The 13523-nt window shown below is 40.0% G+C and overlaps 1 protein-coding gene across 1 annotated transcript in view; it reads right to left on the reverse strand.

Moving 5' to 3' along the window:
- Positions 1 to 13523, reverse strand: part of LOC128255488 (irregular chiasm C-roughest protein) — a 125559-nt gene that overhangs the window by 56248 nt on the left and 55788 nt on the right. The gene's annotated exons all lie outside the window — the stretch shown is intronic.

Genomic DNA, 13523 nt, shown 5'->3' on the forward strand with positions numbered 1-13523 from the left:
AGTGATGTCCTTGCCGGGGCAAAATATGCTATAGCTTTTTATAGACAAGCTTTAAAACAAGAGGACGAATCTGCATTCCAAACAGACCCAAAAAACCATATGTCTTAAAATGTTTAAAATGTAAAGAATACGAATTAAAACCAAAATATCTAAAAAATGATTCAAGACAAAAGAATCCCACAACTTAACTCATATCGTTTTTATAAAGTGCGAACTTAAATATTTTCAAAAAATTTCAATTGAGACAAGACGACACCTTGTTGAAAAGTTAATAAAATACCTTTAAATTGGCCTATGAGCGTAACGTGTTTAATTTGGTTTGTTGAAAATATGCACTTTAAGGCTATCGAAAAGATTGTTGAAATAAAATTTTTTTTTTTTATGGCTTATTGGAAAGCGATATAACTGCGGAAATATTATATGATGGAATATCATATTATCAGAAAAGGGGGACAGGTAAAAGCTGGTTAATTGCAGGATGTAATATCGTAAGCCTGGCGCACGCCTTTCCAAGTGGCTTTCCATGTTGGCCGTATTTACATTGCATGTGGCAGTCGGGGAAAACTGTTGCACCCTCGCAAACATTCATCCGCCCGGGAAATCCGATTTTCAGGGGTTCAGCGGGGCTGCTCGGTGGTCAGCGTTTGCCTCGGCTCGCCCAACTTTTCAACTTGTGCCAATCAAACAAGTTCAATAACGGTAATTAACAGTCCAACGCAAATGCAGTTGCCATTGCTATTGCTATAGCTATCGCTATAGCTATTGCTATTGCTTTTGCAGTTGCAGTTGCAAAATGACGGGCAGAGGGTGCAGTGCCTGCAATTTGCGAAAAGTTCAAAGCTATTAGCATGTCCGATGGCTCAACCTGAACGGATGTCGATGTCGAACCGACTGCTGTTTTGCGACGACAGAAGTTTTCCCCCCAACTGCCAGTTTTCCGGCCTAATGGTGGAACTGCCCGCCATCAGTTAAAGGCTATTAGCCATGCTCCCGGAATGGAGAAGCCTGGTACTTGTGGGCGGAAATATACGACAGGCAGTCGGTTTCGTCATTCAGGACGGCACGCCGGCATTGTCCCACTGTACGGCTCTTTGGACCACTCGGCATGTCAGTTTTGATTGAACCTGATGGACCCGTTAACTCTCTAATCAGATTTAATTGTGAATGATGCATAGGGCCACTCACTCGCCAGCGAAAGTCGTCACTAATGGGTATTATGTGGTGGGAGGTTAATGTAAAGTGCGTCGCAGGCCTATTAAACGCACTGACGTCAAAAGAGAATACATCAGAATCTCATAGGACTAAAGATGAGTAAATTTGCAAGGGTGAAGACACTTCAAAGTGATCCCACGCTCAGCTGAGGCTTTTAAACTTTGGGTTAAATAGCTTAGGACTTTTATAACATCTTTAAAATGAGCTCATATTAATTTGCGTACTTTATTTTTTGTCATTTAAAAAAAAATATGATCGATTGGATTAAAAATATTTTTGATTTGAATATTAACTCAGTTTCTATTTTTTAATAATTAAAAATTGACCTGACATGGATATGTAAAATAAAATAGTACATAAGTTTAGTAAGTCCAATAATTTGCATAAAGTTTTCCTTCTGAAGATTTATACGTATTTCAATATGTACTGAACAAAGTCTTTAAATTCCATAGTACCTCATGGCCAACAAAAAAGAACATTACCATGACGTGAGCTCCCTACGCTATGCATATGAGCTCATCCGTCTCGTATTCATATAATGCACTTCCCCGGGCTTTTCCTCATGTTTGCTCTAATAAACAGATAGTTTGCAATTGGCTGCTGCTTGCGCTTGCCGTTGTTGCCAATGCGCCAGCGGATCTATCAATTTGTAACATTTTCAGGCTCCCACACCGACGAACGACTTTGAGGAGGAAAAGGAGATCAGGAATCCGGCAACCTGATGAAGGGAATCAGCCAGAAGAAGGGGTCTGGGCCATCGGCATCGCCTGGCAACTCCTTATTTTTTCTCCTCTTTTGAGGCAACTCCGGCAGCCACTTTGGCCACAGAACTTGAACATGAGTGCAATCAAATGTATTACATTTTGTGCAACTTAAGCGTCGGCTGAAGTGCCGAAGACAGCTGGCAAAGAGAGTGCGGACAGGGGATATGTACATATATATGCTTGTGCCATTCATAAGAACATCGGAGGTAAGGGGGCAGCTTGGCAACTGGAATATATCCGCCGCTGGGTGCAATGATTTCCTGAAAAACTCGAGTCAAGGCTGACTCTGGATGAGGAACTAAGCAGATGAGGTGGACGGGTGTAAAGGAAATGTGGCACACATACAGAGGCGCCTTAGAGTATGCAACATGCGCCATAAAAATGGGCCAAACAAGGAAATTGCTAGAAATGCATTTTGTGGCTTATCAGCCGTGAAGGAAAAGCGAGCGGAGAAGAGAAAGGAATGAAAAGCGGAGAGCTGGGAAAATCAATCGAGTTTGTTCGCCAAATATCCGCTCAAATGGAAATTGACAGGAAAACCCGAAAGAGATAGCTACATTTGGCCAACGTGGAGAAAGTGCAGGGCAATTAGATGTCATCGCAGTTAAACGATTTTTAACTATGACAAATTCACAATGTTAGCTCAATTGGCCATAATGCCCTGATTGATGACAAGCTTAAATAGGCAAAGAGGGTGGACATGATATGATTATCCAACAATTTCCACTGCACTGTTTGCCAACTAATCAATGGAGAAGTCGGAAAAGCGGGCGATGCAACCTCCATTTCCATTTCCTGCCACACTTCTTCCCATTGCCCATTTTTTCTGACTCAATCGGCTGTCATTGTCCTTGGCGTTTGTCAAACAAAGCAAAAACTTGCTAAATTCTCTGCTCAAACAGTTCAAGCATGAAAAAATTTGGCATCGAGACGCATGGAGGAAAAGCCAGTGGGTGGTGGAAAAGCGTGTGGGTGGTGGTGGGAATGACGAACGGGTGCGCAAAGTAAAGTAAAGTAAAGCAAAGAACTTTATACCTAAAAGGGATTTATTTGATGACTTGTCTAACTTGTGCCCTTCACTCTTCACACGACCCGGCCACGCCCCTTACGCCCCAGCCAGCCCATTTCCACCCACACCCCCCGCCACACAGTCCCGGCATGACGTAGCACTTTTACAAATGAAGTTTTATAACTTTGCCTCCGTCTGATTTGTCAAAGAGCGAAAGAGACACGGCGCCCAAAAGTGAAATGCGACAAAATGGAATGAAATTAAATGCATTTTGAAAAATGATAAAGTTCTGGCCAACAAGGAAAAGGTTTCCCCTTTGGTCTTCTGTCTAACTTCAAGCCAAGTCGCTCAAATCAGTGTGGATAGGGTACGATTTAAGGTGTTTGATTTACTCACTGCTTCAATGTACAAAAGGGTTGAACTTACCTGCAAAAAAAGAAGGTAATTTAATTAGAATTGCGATAAAATAGACAGAAAGAAAATATCATTTAAATCACTAGGGATATGATTTATTAAATTGATTTAATTTTGCAGGTTCAAATATGTTGTTATATGTGCCTTTGAATCTTTTAAATAGTTATATATTGTATTTGGAAATAATTTAATGAATTGTAATTAAGTAAGCTATTAAAAAAATTATTAATGTAATGCTAAATATATGTTTACTTATTACTTAGTGCTCTTTTTTTTGGAATACAAATGATGATTTAAAGCCATTTTCAAAGCTTTTATATAAAATAACCCTTTAATATAACTTTTATGCGACCGCAATTTGCACAAAAGCAGACGCTAATATTTTTAAATGCTGGTCACATTTCATTTGCGAAAACGAATGTAGGGACCCTGGCTAAGAACAGATAATGATTAAAACTAACGCTGACATCGTTGTCCACAAGCTGTTGTAGCCACACAAAAGTAAAGAGAGAAGGAAAAAACTAATTTGACAAAAGTTTTCGCCAGTCGGAGTCAAGGATGCCAACTGTCGAATCCTGTGTGCGGTCGTGGTCCCTGTCTCCTGGTCAAAACTGCAGCAGCAGTACAAACATTTGCTTTTGGCCGCTGGCTTCGACTATTTCACAAAAGCGCATAATAATTTTCACAGGATATGAAAAAACTTTGAGTTGACTCTTCCGTTCGGTCGACAACCTGCATGTGTGAGTGCGAGCGTGTCCTGCGGCATGCCATTTGAATGCCACACTTCGTCCCGCTCGCCCACTTCCCCCGCTTTCCCCACATTTCCCACTTTCGCCACGCTGTTGTTATAGTAATTGGACAAGTCACTGGCTAAAGTGGCGTCAGCAGCCAACTGGCCACCAACAACGACAGCAGCCAGGACGACACCACTTTTATTAACAGTTGCCAGCGTGTGTGCTCTGCTGAAATTTGCTAATTGCCACTGTTGTCTTGTCGCATATTGGGGATCTGCTGTCCCATTTGCCCATTATAAATTGTATTTTTAATTAAAAAATTATTTTCGCTGGACATAAATTATTTTTGAGAGGTGCGCAGAGATAAAATATCTCAGGGACTCATTAGTATTACAGAAATGGAAATAGATTTCGTGAAATAAAAAAGTTTGCAATGAATAAAAGATCGTGATCTTTCAAAATGAGTCCCAAGGACCTTTGGACTTAAACTATATTGTTGCATACTCTTAGACACCTATTTAGCTAATGTCAAATTAAATTTCTTTAATATCCAAAGCAAATACTAATAATTATGTATGCCAGTGAATAAATAAACAGTTCTATCTTCTTGTTGACTTTTATCAATCTTTGTTTTCGTTACTGCCTTCCGTTTATTGAGTAAATATATACTAACAGGAAGAGAAAGTCTCAAAGCTTAAACCTATTTCAGAAAAGTTACTTTTACATTTTTGTAGTAAGCCAGCCATTCTTATTCATTTCTCTGCGCAGCATTAGGTCACTATATGACTTAGACATGCAGCCATAATGTCATAAACTATAAATTCGACATCTCACAATTTTTCTACTAGATTAGCTCCATCAGTTGGCATTTGTGTTGGCAGCACGATAACTCCACGGCTTTATGTCGTAAAGTATCCTTTCGGGGTATCTAGTCGTACCTCTCACTGGAATAACCTTATCCTCCGTTTTACTTTGTCGAAATGGCGGCAGACTCGCCCTTTGAAATTTCTCAGTCGCGTAGGGGGGGAGTTGATGCCACCCACCTGCCCCTAGGTGCTCTTGGCCTGGCCAACACAGAAGGAAGTGGAGTGGAGCGGAGCGGGCTGAAGTGGGCGCATAACTCACGCTTTTCAGCGCCAAAGTGCACTCTGCATTTTCCACCCCCAGTTTCTTCTTATACCCAGCTCAGCATTAAGCCAATAATAAATTTCTGCAACAATTTTGTGCCAAAGCTGCAGTTTGTCAGCATTAGCTGGCTGAAGTTTTCTATACCCCAAAGAGCACGCCTTGATCGGTATTGGAAACGCATCCTCTAATTCTGCCACCTCGCCGACATAAATGGATTTATAATTAACTGAAATTCTGCCTACTGAAACGCTCAGAGCACAAGTTAAAATGGGGATGTTAAGGCGAGGAGTGGAGGAGGTAAACTGAATGTCGAGAGATTACAACTTCGTTTGCTGCCCTCCTTTATGGCTTGTGTGGTGGCATGACAAAAGTTGTTGGTAGTCAAATCTTGGCATGTTAAGTTGTAGCTAACTTTTTGTAAACTCTAAGAAATCTTTGACGGCAAAGAAGAGTGGAATGCCACAATACTCTGCAGGCGTGTGTGTGTGTTTGTGTGTGTTGCCGGATAACTCTTTGTAGTTGTGTGTAAAGCATTTAATTAATGCAATCAGACCAAAACTCCAGACAAAAGACAACAGTTGCGAATCACACTTTGCAAACTGTGAGTAGGTTTTATTTAACATTAAAGATTTTGTGATTACAAATATGGTAGCGTTTGGAGTTTTTTATCTTAAAGAATAAGTAAGTGCTTTGATTATTGTGTATTTTGTTTGAAGAAGATTTAAATGTGAGTATTATTATGTTGACTTGGCTGAATAAGAAAAGTTTCAAAATTAATAAAATCAAATTAAACTTTAAGCTGTTGAAGCTCCATTTTTCAAGCAACAACAAAAATACAATTTGGCCATAAGCGTTTATATGCCTACCGCATTGATAGTCCGATTATTTTGGAAAATCCTTGTCACAGCGCAAACATATCCAGCGAAAGGTTTAAAGGTCACCGCAAATCATAATCGAAGGTATACAGATACGTCTGTAAATATACACAAGCACTGTTTGTCTTGACTTCGAATTAATACAATTTTGCCGTGGCCTGCCCACAGCGAATTATCATAATGCTTGCTTCGAAAACAGCAAAATTTCCGCCCACTCACACGAAATACGCACATTTCTGGGGCGCATCACCCGAACTCATCCCCATATCCATGTAATCGCACATGAACAGACATAATATTTACTGCTCTAATTAATAGTCACGTACACCGCTGGAGTTGGAGATCCTTTTGGTTTGGTGGGATTGCCGGCGGATTTAATGAGCCCCGGGCAGGGGCTTTATGAGGACAAATGTTGGTCGTTTGCCGCTTGAAGTGGGAGCTCAACTCAAGGCTTAAGCTTTGATTTAATTTGATTTGCAGGGATATTTCTTCAAAAGCCCCCAACCTAATTTCTATCTTCCCCCGGTTGCTTTGTCAGACTGAGCGCATTTTTTTTCCTGCTGTTATTATCTTTGCCAGCCGCCAACGAACCGAAAACACCAAAACAACGTGACCAGTGCATCCCAATCCGATTCGCCCTCGAATCCGCAAAAACACAACCATGGAATTTGGAAATTCCTGTCTGGACGGGATTTCCTACCCGAGCAGTGCAGCGCATAAATGCAGCCCACTGGTGGCCATCCGCCCGATTATGCATGTCCCCTGTTTCATATTGATGATGTGCCCAGCACAGCCCTGAAAATAGACCCCAAAAAGTAGTTTCGGTGCGGCAGAGCAACTCGGTTGCATAGTTTCGCTTTTGGCATTGGTTGTGGGTTCAGTTTTCCCGTTTCGGAGTTTGAGTTTATTTTGCCAGGCATTTTTTTTTTTTTGCTTGCCAGGAAGGCTACCATTTTGCCAATTGGCTGCACCCATCTCCAGAATCCGATGTGTGTGGGCGAGAGGAAATCCTGGCCAGCCTAGCACTGAGCCGCCAGCGATTGCCATTTCGCTTCTAATCAATTTTTTTGATTGCCAAATGAAAAGTCGGCTGGCCGAGGCTTGAAACGACTTACGCAGCTACCACTGGCTACGCAAAATACAGGGAAAAAATGGTGGAAAACAAGCCTGCCACAACAGGAAGATAGGTGGATTGGTGGTATGGAAATGAAATTGGATCGGAAAGATGGATTCGCCCAGATGTTGGCCCTTGGAATTGGCTCTGCTATCGCAGAAGAAATCTGGCTCAGCTAGCTGCTTTATTTCCATTCGAAATTTGCATTAATACATATTTACTCGCCTCCGAGCTATTTAAACTCACTTTGATTTAATTAACATTCACATTTGCCCCTCTTTGATCCGATTCAATACATGTTTTTTCAGTTTATTTGTTTACTCTCTTAATTTGCTACAAATTTTTGCTAATTTTCTTTGTTTGCTTTGGCCAACACCGCCTCTTTTACAACTCCAATGTTTTCTTGTGGACTATTTATGTGCGTTTAATTGCAACTCATTAAGCATATTAATTAAATCGCCACATTTATGCAATAAAGCTGCGGTTATTCCGCAGTAGAATGAGAAGAAGATAAAGTGCAAAAAAAAGTGGGATAAAATAGCACAAAAAGAGGTTGTCATATATTTCAATTTGCAGCAAAAAATATTTCGCGCACAGATACAAACAACAGCGGCAAATTAACATGGAAGAACCAAACTGACGCAACAAAAAAATGAACAAATTTAATATTTGCATATTGCAAAAAATTAAAAAACCTATTGGGTGTCGACTAAAAAATACCTCATTTTCAGATGATTTTTTGCCATGCTAACAATTTTAATATGACACAATTTAAAGTACCGAGACAAGCCAATTTATATTGAAAACATTGTAGTCTTTTAAATGCTTCAGTTTGAGTTCACTGAATCAACTTTTATTAATGCAGAAATTATAAAATATAAATGACTGCCAAACTATCATATACGCTTAACTCCAAAAAAGGATTATTATAATGGGATTTATTTTGATGCGGACTTTGCAGTGGGGGCTATTATATAATACAACTGGGTTGATTTACATTAAGTAATGTGCCAAAAATTACTGGCTTATTAAAAAAATCATAACCGCAATTAAATAAAAGGAAAAGCTACAGAACAAGCGAAACAGTAAGAATTAAATTAAAAACCAGAAATGGAATTTAATTAGTTTTCTATGGGTATAATGAGGATTTATTTGGCATTTATGAGTGCAGATTTATTGATGGACAGATGTAACAATCGCAATGAGACACGTGTCCTCGCACTTTATTTTCTTTTGGCAGGAATCGATGAATGAACACATGCAATTAGAAAACTGTCAAAGCCAACAAATGGACTCATCCTGAAACCCATACCCATACCCAAATCCATACCCAAACCCACTGCCTTGTCATGCAAATTACAACCGCCCAACTTGTCAGCCCGTTGACATTGAAAAGTTGCAGGGAAAGCGGGTGAAATTACCTTTATTAGCGCAGCTCAGGAAAAAGAGAGGAGGAGGTGCCACGTGTTGCTTGCATAATGCACAAGGGATGCTGGGGATCCTGAGGTGAGGGTGTCCTTTGCAGGAGACACAGAGCGATACACAGTGGCTCTGCACTCGGGATTAGCACAGGGGAAAGGGCGTTAGCCATTAAGCATAAAATTGAGTTGCACAACCCGCCGTGAAACGTTAGAGCATTTAATATGGGGGATTTTGCGGGCTTTGAGAGCAGTGCCCAGAGTTTGAATTGTTGCCCAAAGTTCAACAGTCCCAGGGATGTCACTCTGGCTTATCCGGACTTGATTTATAGTGGCCTAGGCGGAAATAATCAAATTAAGAACGCAAAGGCTTAGGAAAAATAAATGTTATGTATAACTATCTGGTTAAATTTTCGTCTTTCAAATCCATTCAGTTTGGCAACGCAATCTGGATTGTCTGCCATTGGCAGTGCGTTGCAATGCAGCCATAAAAAATATTTAAATTTTCTATAAATATCTCTGTCTGGTCGCAGTGTTTCGTGTGCATTGCTTTCCCGGCGAAATTTATAGCTTATTTATATAACAATAAAAGGAACAACAAGCAACAACGGACAATCACTGGCATAACAACACGGCAGACATAACATGAAAATGTCGCCCGACGACTGTGGCACATGCGAAAAAAGTGAGGAAAATACTGCATAAATGGGGGAAACTCGTATAAAATATTATGCATATGCGTTGTCTGTGGGTGTGGATGTGGGTGTGGGCGCACAAATTAAACAAGACGCAACTCTGGGCGGTCCAGTAGTCTTTGTCTGCCTACCGCGAACCCTTCCCCCGGCCACTCCCATTTTTCTCTCAGTGTGGGGGCGTGGCTGGTGCCACCCCCTCCTGCAAAGCCTGCTCTTGTACTGGCCTCCATTAAAAACGACCGACAGCTTGCGAAAACCAAAGGCAATGGGCATGCCAATGCATTGAAATTTTTTTTATTTATAGATGAAAAATGGTCGCAGAGCGTTCAATGACTTTTCCATCTGTACTGGTCTCAAAAGTTGACAATTCAATAAACTTTTATTGGGAAATTCCTTTTAGATAATAAATATTTTAAATTAAAATAAATTATTTTTCAAAATTGTAATAAATTCAATTTATATTACAAATTCTTTCAAAGCTGCAACTTTTAAATGTTTAATAAAAAATTCCCAAGCTCTTATAAGCTAGAAGTTGCCTACGTTGAATATTTTTAAGAACACACATTTTAAGCTGTTATTAAGTAATATTTCGAGGACAAGTCAATATTCAACGAACGTTCTTGTTTACCAAAAAAAGTAGACCAATCCATCCGCTTCCGCGGTAATAATATTTTATTGCCCACTGCCTGTTGACATGGCAAACAACTAAAAAATGGCAATTTGATGATTTATATGTTCAGCCTAAATGCGCTGGAACACTTTAATACGTGGCAAGCCACTGGTGTTTGCCATCTCTGCTGATTTCACAACTTTTTGTGGTGTTCTGCAGTTTTGACTCTGCCTTTGTCACATTTATTGCGCAGGCATTGTTGGCATTTTGCAAATTAAACGGATTTCCGCCAAAGGCCATTTCCGCCCGATCCTGGTAAAATGCATTTCAAAGCGATTGCACTTTTTACCGTCGCCTCGCTTCGATTGGGTTCGATTCCCTCTTTTGTTGTTCGCTTTATTTATTTTTTATTTAGTGTCAGTTTTTTTTAGACTTCTGACAAATGTTTTCCTTCTTTTTTGCTGCTGCTGCTTGGGTATTAATGCTTGCTAATAAAACCAAATAGTATGTGCACGAATGGGCCAAGGATTGTTGTTTAGAGTAGTTTTTTTTCTGCTCCAGATGTCTTCAACAATGACAGCCCCTGAACTATTTTGTACCATACCTACTTTCTAATTAAATGTTATTTTATTTCTAAATTTATGTTCCATTAAGCAGAAACTTTGAGCTGTCAATGGTTTTATTAATTTTTGCCATTCAGCATTAAAAACTTGTTGATAACTTTATTACACGACCTAAATGTGATTATTGTTTCTGATATGCCATTGCTGTGTCACGTTTTAATTTATGTTGCTTGTTAATGAAGCATATTAGACACCAATGAACTGGAAATGGCAATTAGCTGTCACGAATTGATTTACAGAAGTGTCAACAGAAAAAAAAAAAACTAAATCATATAAAATGGAATGCTAAATAGGCCAATAAAGTTGGTATAAATATGGAATAAATTTAATTACCACAAATTATGAAAATATATTTTCGAATTTGCATTGAACAAAATTCTGCATTTAGATGGAAATGGGAATGGATTTCGGGTCCAATTGTCCCAGTTGGCAGTCGTAATCGTTATCTTGTTATTCAAGCAATCGAATGAGAGCAACAACATTTAAATATCCCTCGACAGCTTAGCAAACTTTTTGTCTGACCTTCGGGAAGGGAAACGCCCTGCACCTGGCGACCGTTCCTTATTAACATATTGAATTTTAATATCATGTCGACAGAGTTCTGGATCCCAGCCTCACTTGTCTTCGTTTCGGCCGAAAGCCACAGAAAACCACAGAAAACATCCCTCGAACGAGCCGCAAAATTCTAAACTACTTTCGTTTGCCATTTGCATTCCACGCTCAAAAGCCAAAAGAAATTACTGCGGCAAAGCGCAAACATAGAAGGAAAACCGGCGGAAAAAGGGAAGGGGAAATGGAAAATTCAGGGGCGGCAGGAAGATCAATCTGCATATTTTTCTGCTGAGCTGCTGCGGATAGCATGATTAAATGGCTGCCAACGCTCTCAATAATGACGTCAAAAGTATTTGCATTCAAATTGCGATGGAAAGTTGGGGGAAAAAATTCCGAAATGTACAGATGAATTTTTGATTTCGGGTCGGAAAATTGATTTTTAACGAGGCATGTTTAAATGATTTATGAAAAGCCCAAAAAACCGAAAGTTTATTATGAATGCAGTCAGACAATCAAGACTTTTGAAGTTCATTAGGCGAGGCAGCGGGTTGAAGGAACATTAAATTTATGATCAGACACTTACTTTAGCAAATCGTGTAAATAATTTATCGATATTTGGCAAAGCCCAAGTCTTCTGCCAACATAAATCTTGGAGAAACTCCACATAAATTTCGGTCGACAAGTGTCCAGTTAAACAGACCACAAGGAAAACCGCGAGTGGGAGTTTCCCGGTTATCCAACCCGTTTATTACTATGCACTGAGCAAAACCAATGGTGTAGGTTTAATTTGATATCTAAAAAAATTTTATTTTAGAAAAGCTTTATAAAAAGCTAGGAGTTTTTTCTTAATTTAATTAAAATCTTCTCTTTTGCAGCCATTTTTATTAATGTTCATCTCGTATAGAGACACTGACCATTTGAAATTTTTAGTGTAGTCCCAACCGAATGACACACAATTGGAGGCGTCCAAAACTTGGCTCCACAATTTGTCACTGGGTCATTTTGCACATTAGAAATGAACTGGCGGAAAAAAGCGCTGGGGAGGAGGTGTCCCTTTTTTTTCGGTTCTGTAAAATAATAAATCATGTGCACATAACACAGAAGCAGTCGGAAAAGTGGTTGAATGTCTGGCGCCGGAAAAGTTCTGTTTTTCTTCGGATGTCCAAAGACCTTCTGGCGCTGCTTCTTGTGTTCTTCTGACACAGTTTTCAATTTGTGGCTCGGTTTTTTGGCACCCCACTCGGTTCTGAATAATTGCCGCAAAATAGCATAAATCAAATGGGGCTCTAATTACGGTTGCACGCCAGGTGATTAATTAAGCCGCAAAGCAGGTGCATCGAGGGGTGCTCTTGCAGGGTTAATCATTGCACTTAAATATCATAATTTTCAGCTAGGACTGCAAGTGCAGTCGTCTGTGTTTTCAGTATTAAATATCCATTAGGTGGCCAAGGAAATCGGGCCTCGAGTGCGAGTGTCAGTGCGGGTGCGAGTGCGAGTGCTGAACAAGTGACTGACAGTCGGACTGTCAGGGTCGTAATTATCCCATTTGGCTTTGTGTGTGTCCTGTGGCCAGAGTTAGCAGTGCGGAAATTGAATTTTAGGTAATTTCGTTGCATGTCATTAGTCGCAATTATGTAATAACAGACTGGAGCCAAGTGTTGATCGATGCACTGGTCCGAACCAAAGAACTGCTCCTGCTGGAGTACCTCCAACTGTCCCCAAATGATAATTAATATGGGGTGTGTAGGTGTGTAAGTGGGTGGCAATTAGCTGCATGTTTGCGGTTAAGTTCAGAAATGTTTGCCTTGGCATACTTTTCGACGTTCAAGTGGAACGGCTTTCCATGTTGCAAGTAAAACAGTAAATTTATCATTAATGCCAGCCCTTGTCAAGCCTTTTGAATTCAATTTATTATCTCTATCTAAGTCTCAGTCTCAGCGCCCGATAAAACTAATTCAATAATGGATACTTTTCGGCCAACCGAAAAATCACTGACCCATTTTAGGGTGACCTCAAATTAAATTGTTCGAACTTCCTTTGCACATTTCTCAACTTATTAATTTTCCATTAAATGTTACAAGCAATTAAGCCCGAACAAGCGACCGAAACGAGGACCCTGGCCAAAATTATCAACACGTTCCGCTTATTAACTGCCAGCAAAATGTATATCTATACACATTCGCACATAAATAAAGAAAATGTCGAGCTTCCAAGGCAGAAATCCTTTCGGAAATCTGTCGCAATTGTTTGAGTTATGCCCCCGGCGGCAGGAGATGAGAAGGGTCTGGCATCAGGGAAAATATTGTCGAAATATATTTCCGGCAAAGCGTTGAAAATCAAAAACATTTTGGTTTAAATATTTTGCAAAGTTCTGG

This window comes from Drosophila gunungcola, assembly GCF_025200985.1.
Source record: "Drosophila gunungcola strain Sukarami chromosome 2R unlocalized genomic scaffold, Dgunungcola_SK_2 000011F, whole genome shotgun sequence".
Classification (NCBI taxonomy): Eukaryota; Metazoa; Arthropoda; class Insecta; order Diptera; family Drosophilidae; genus Drosophila; species Drosophila gunungcola.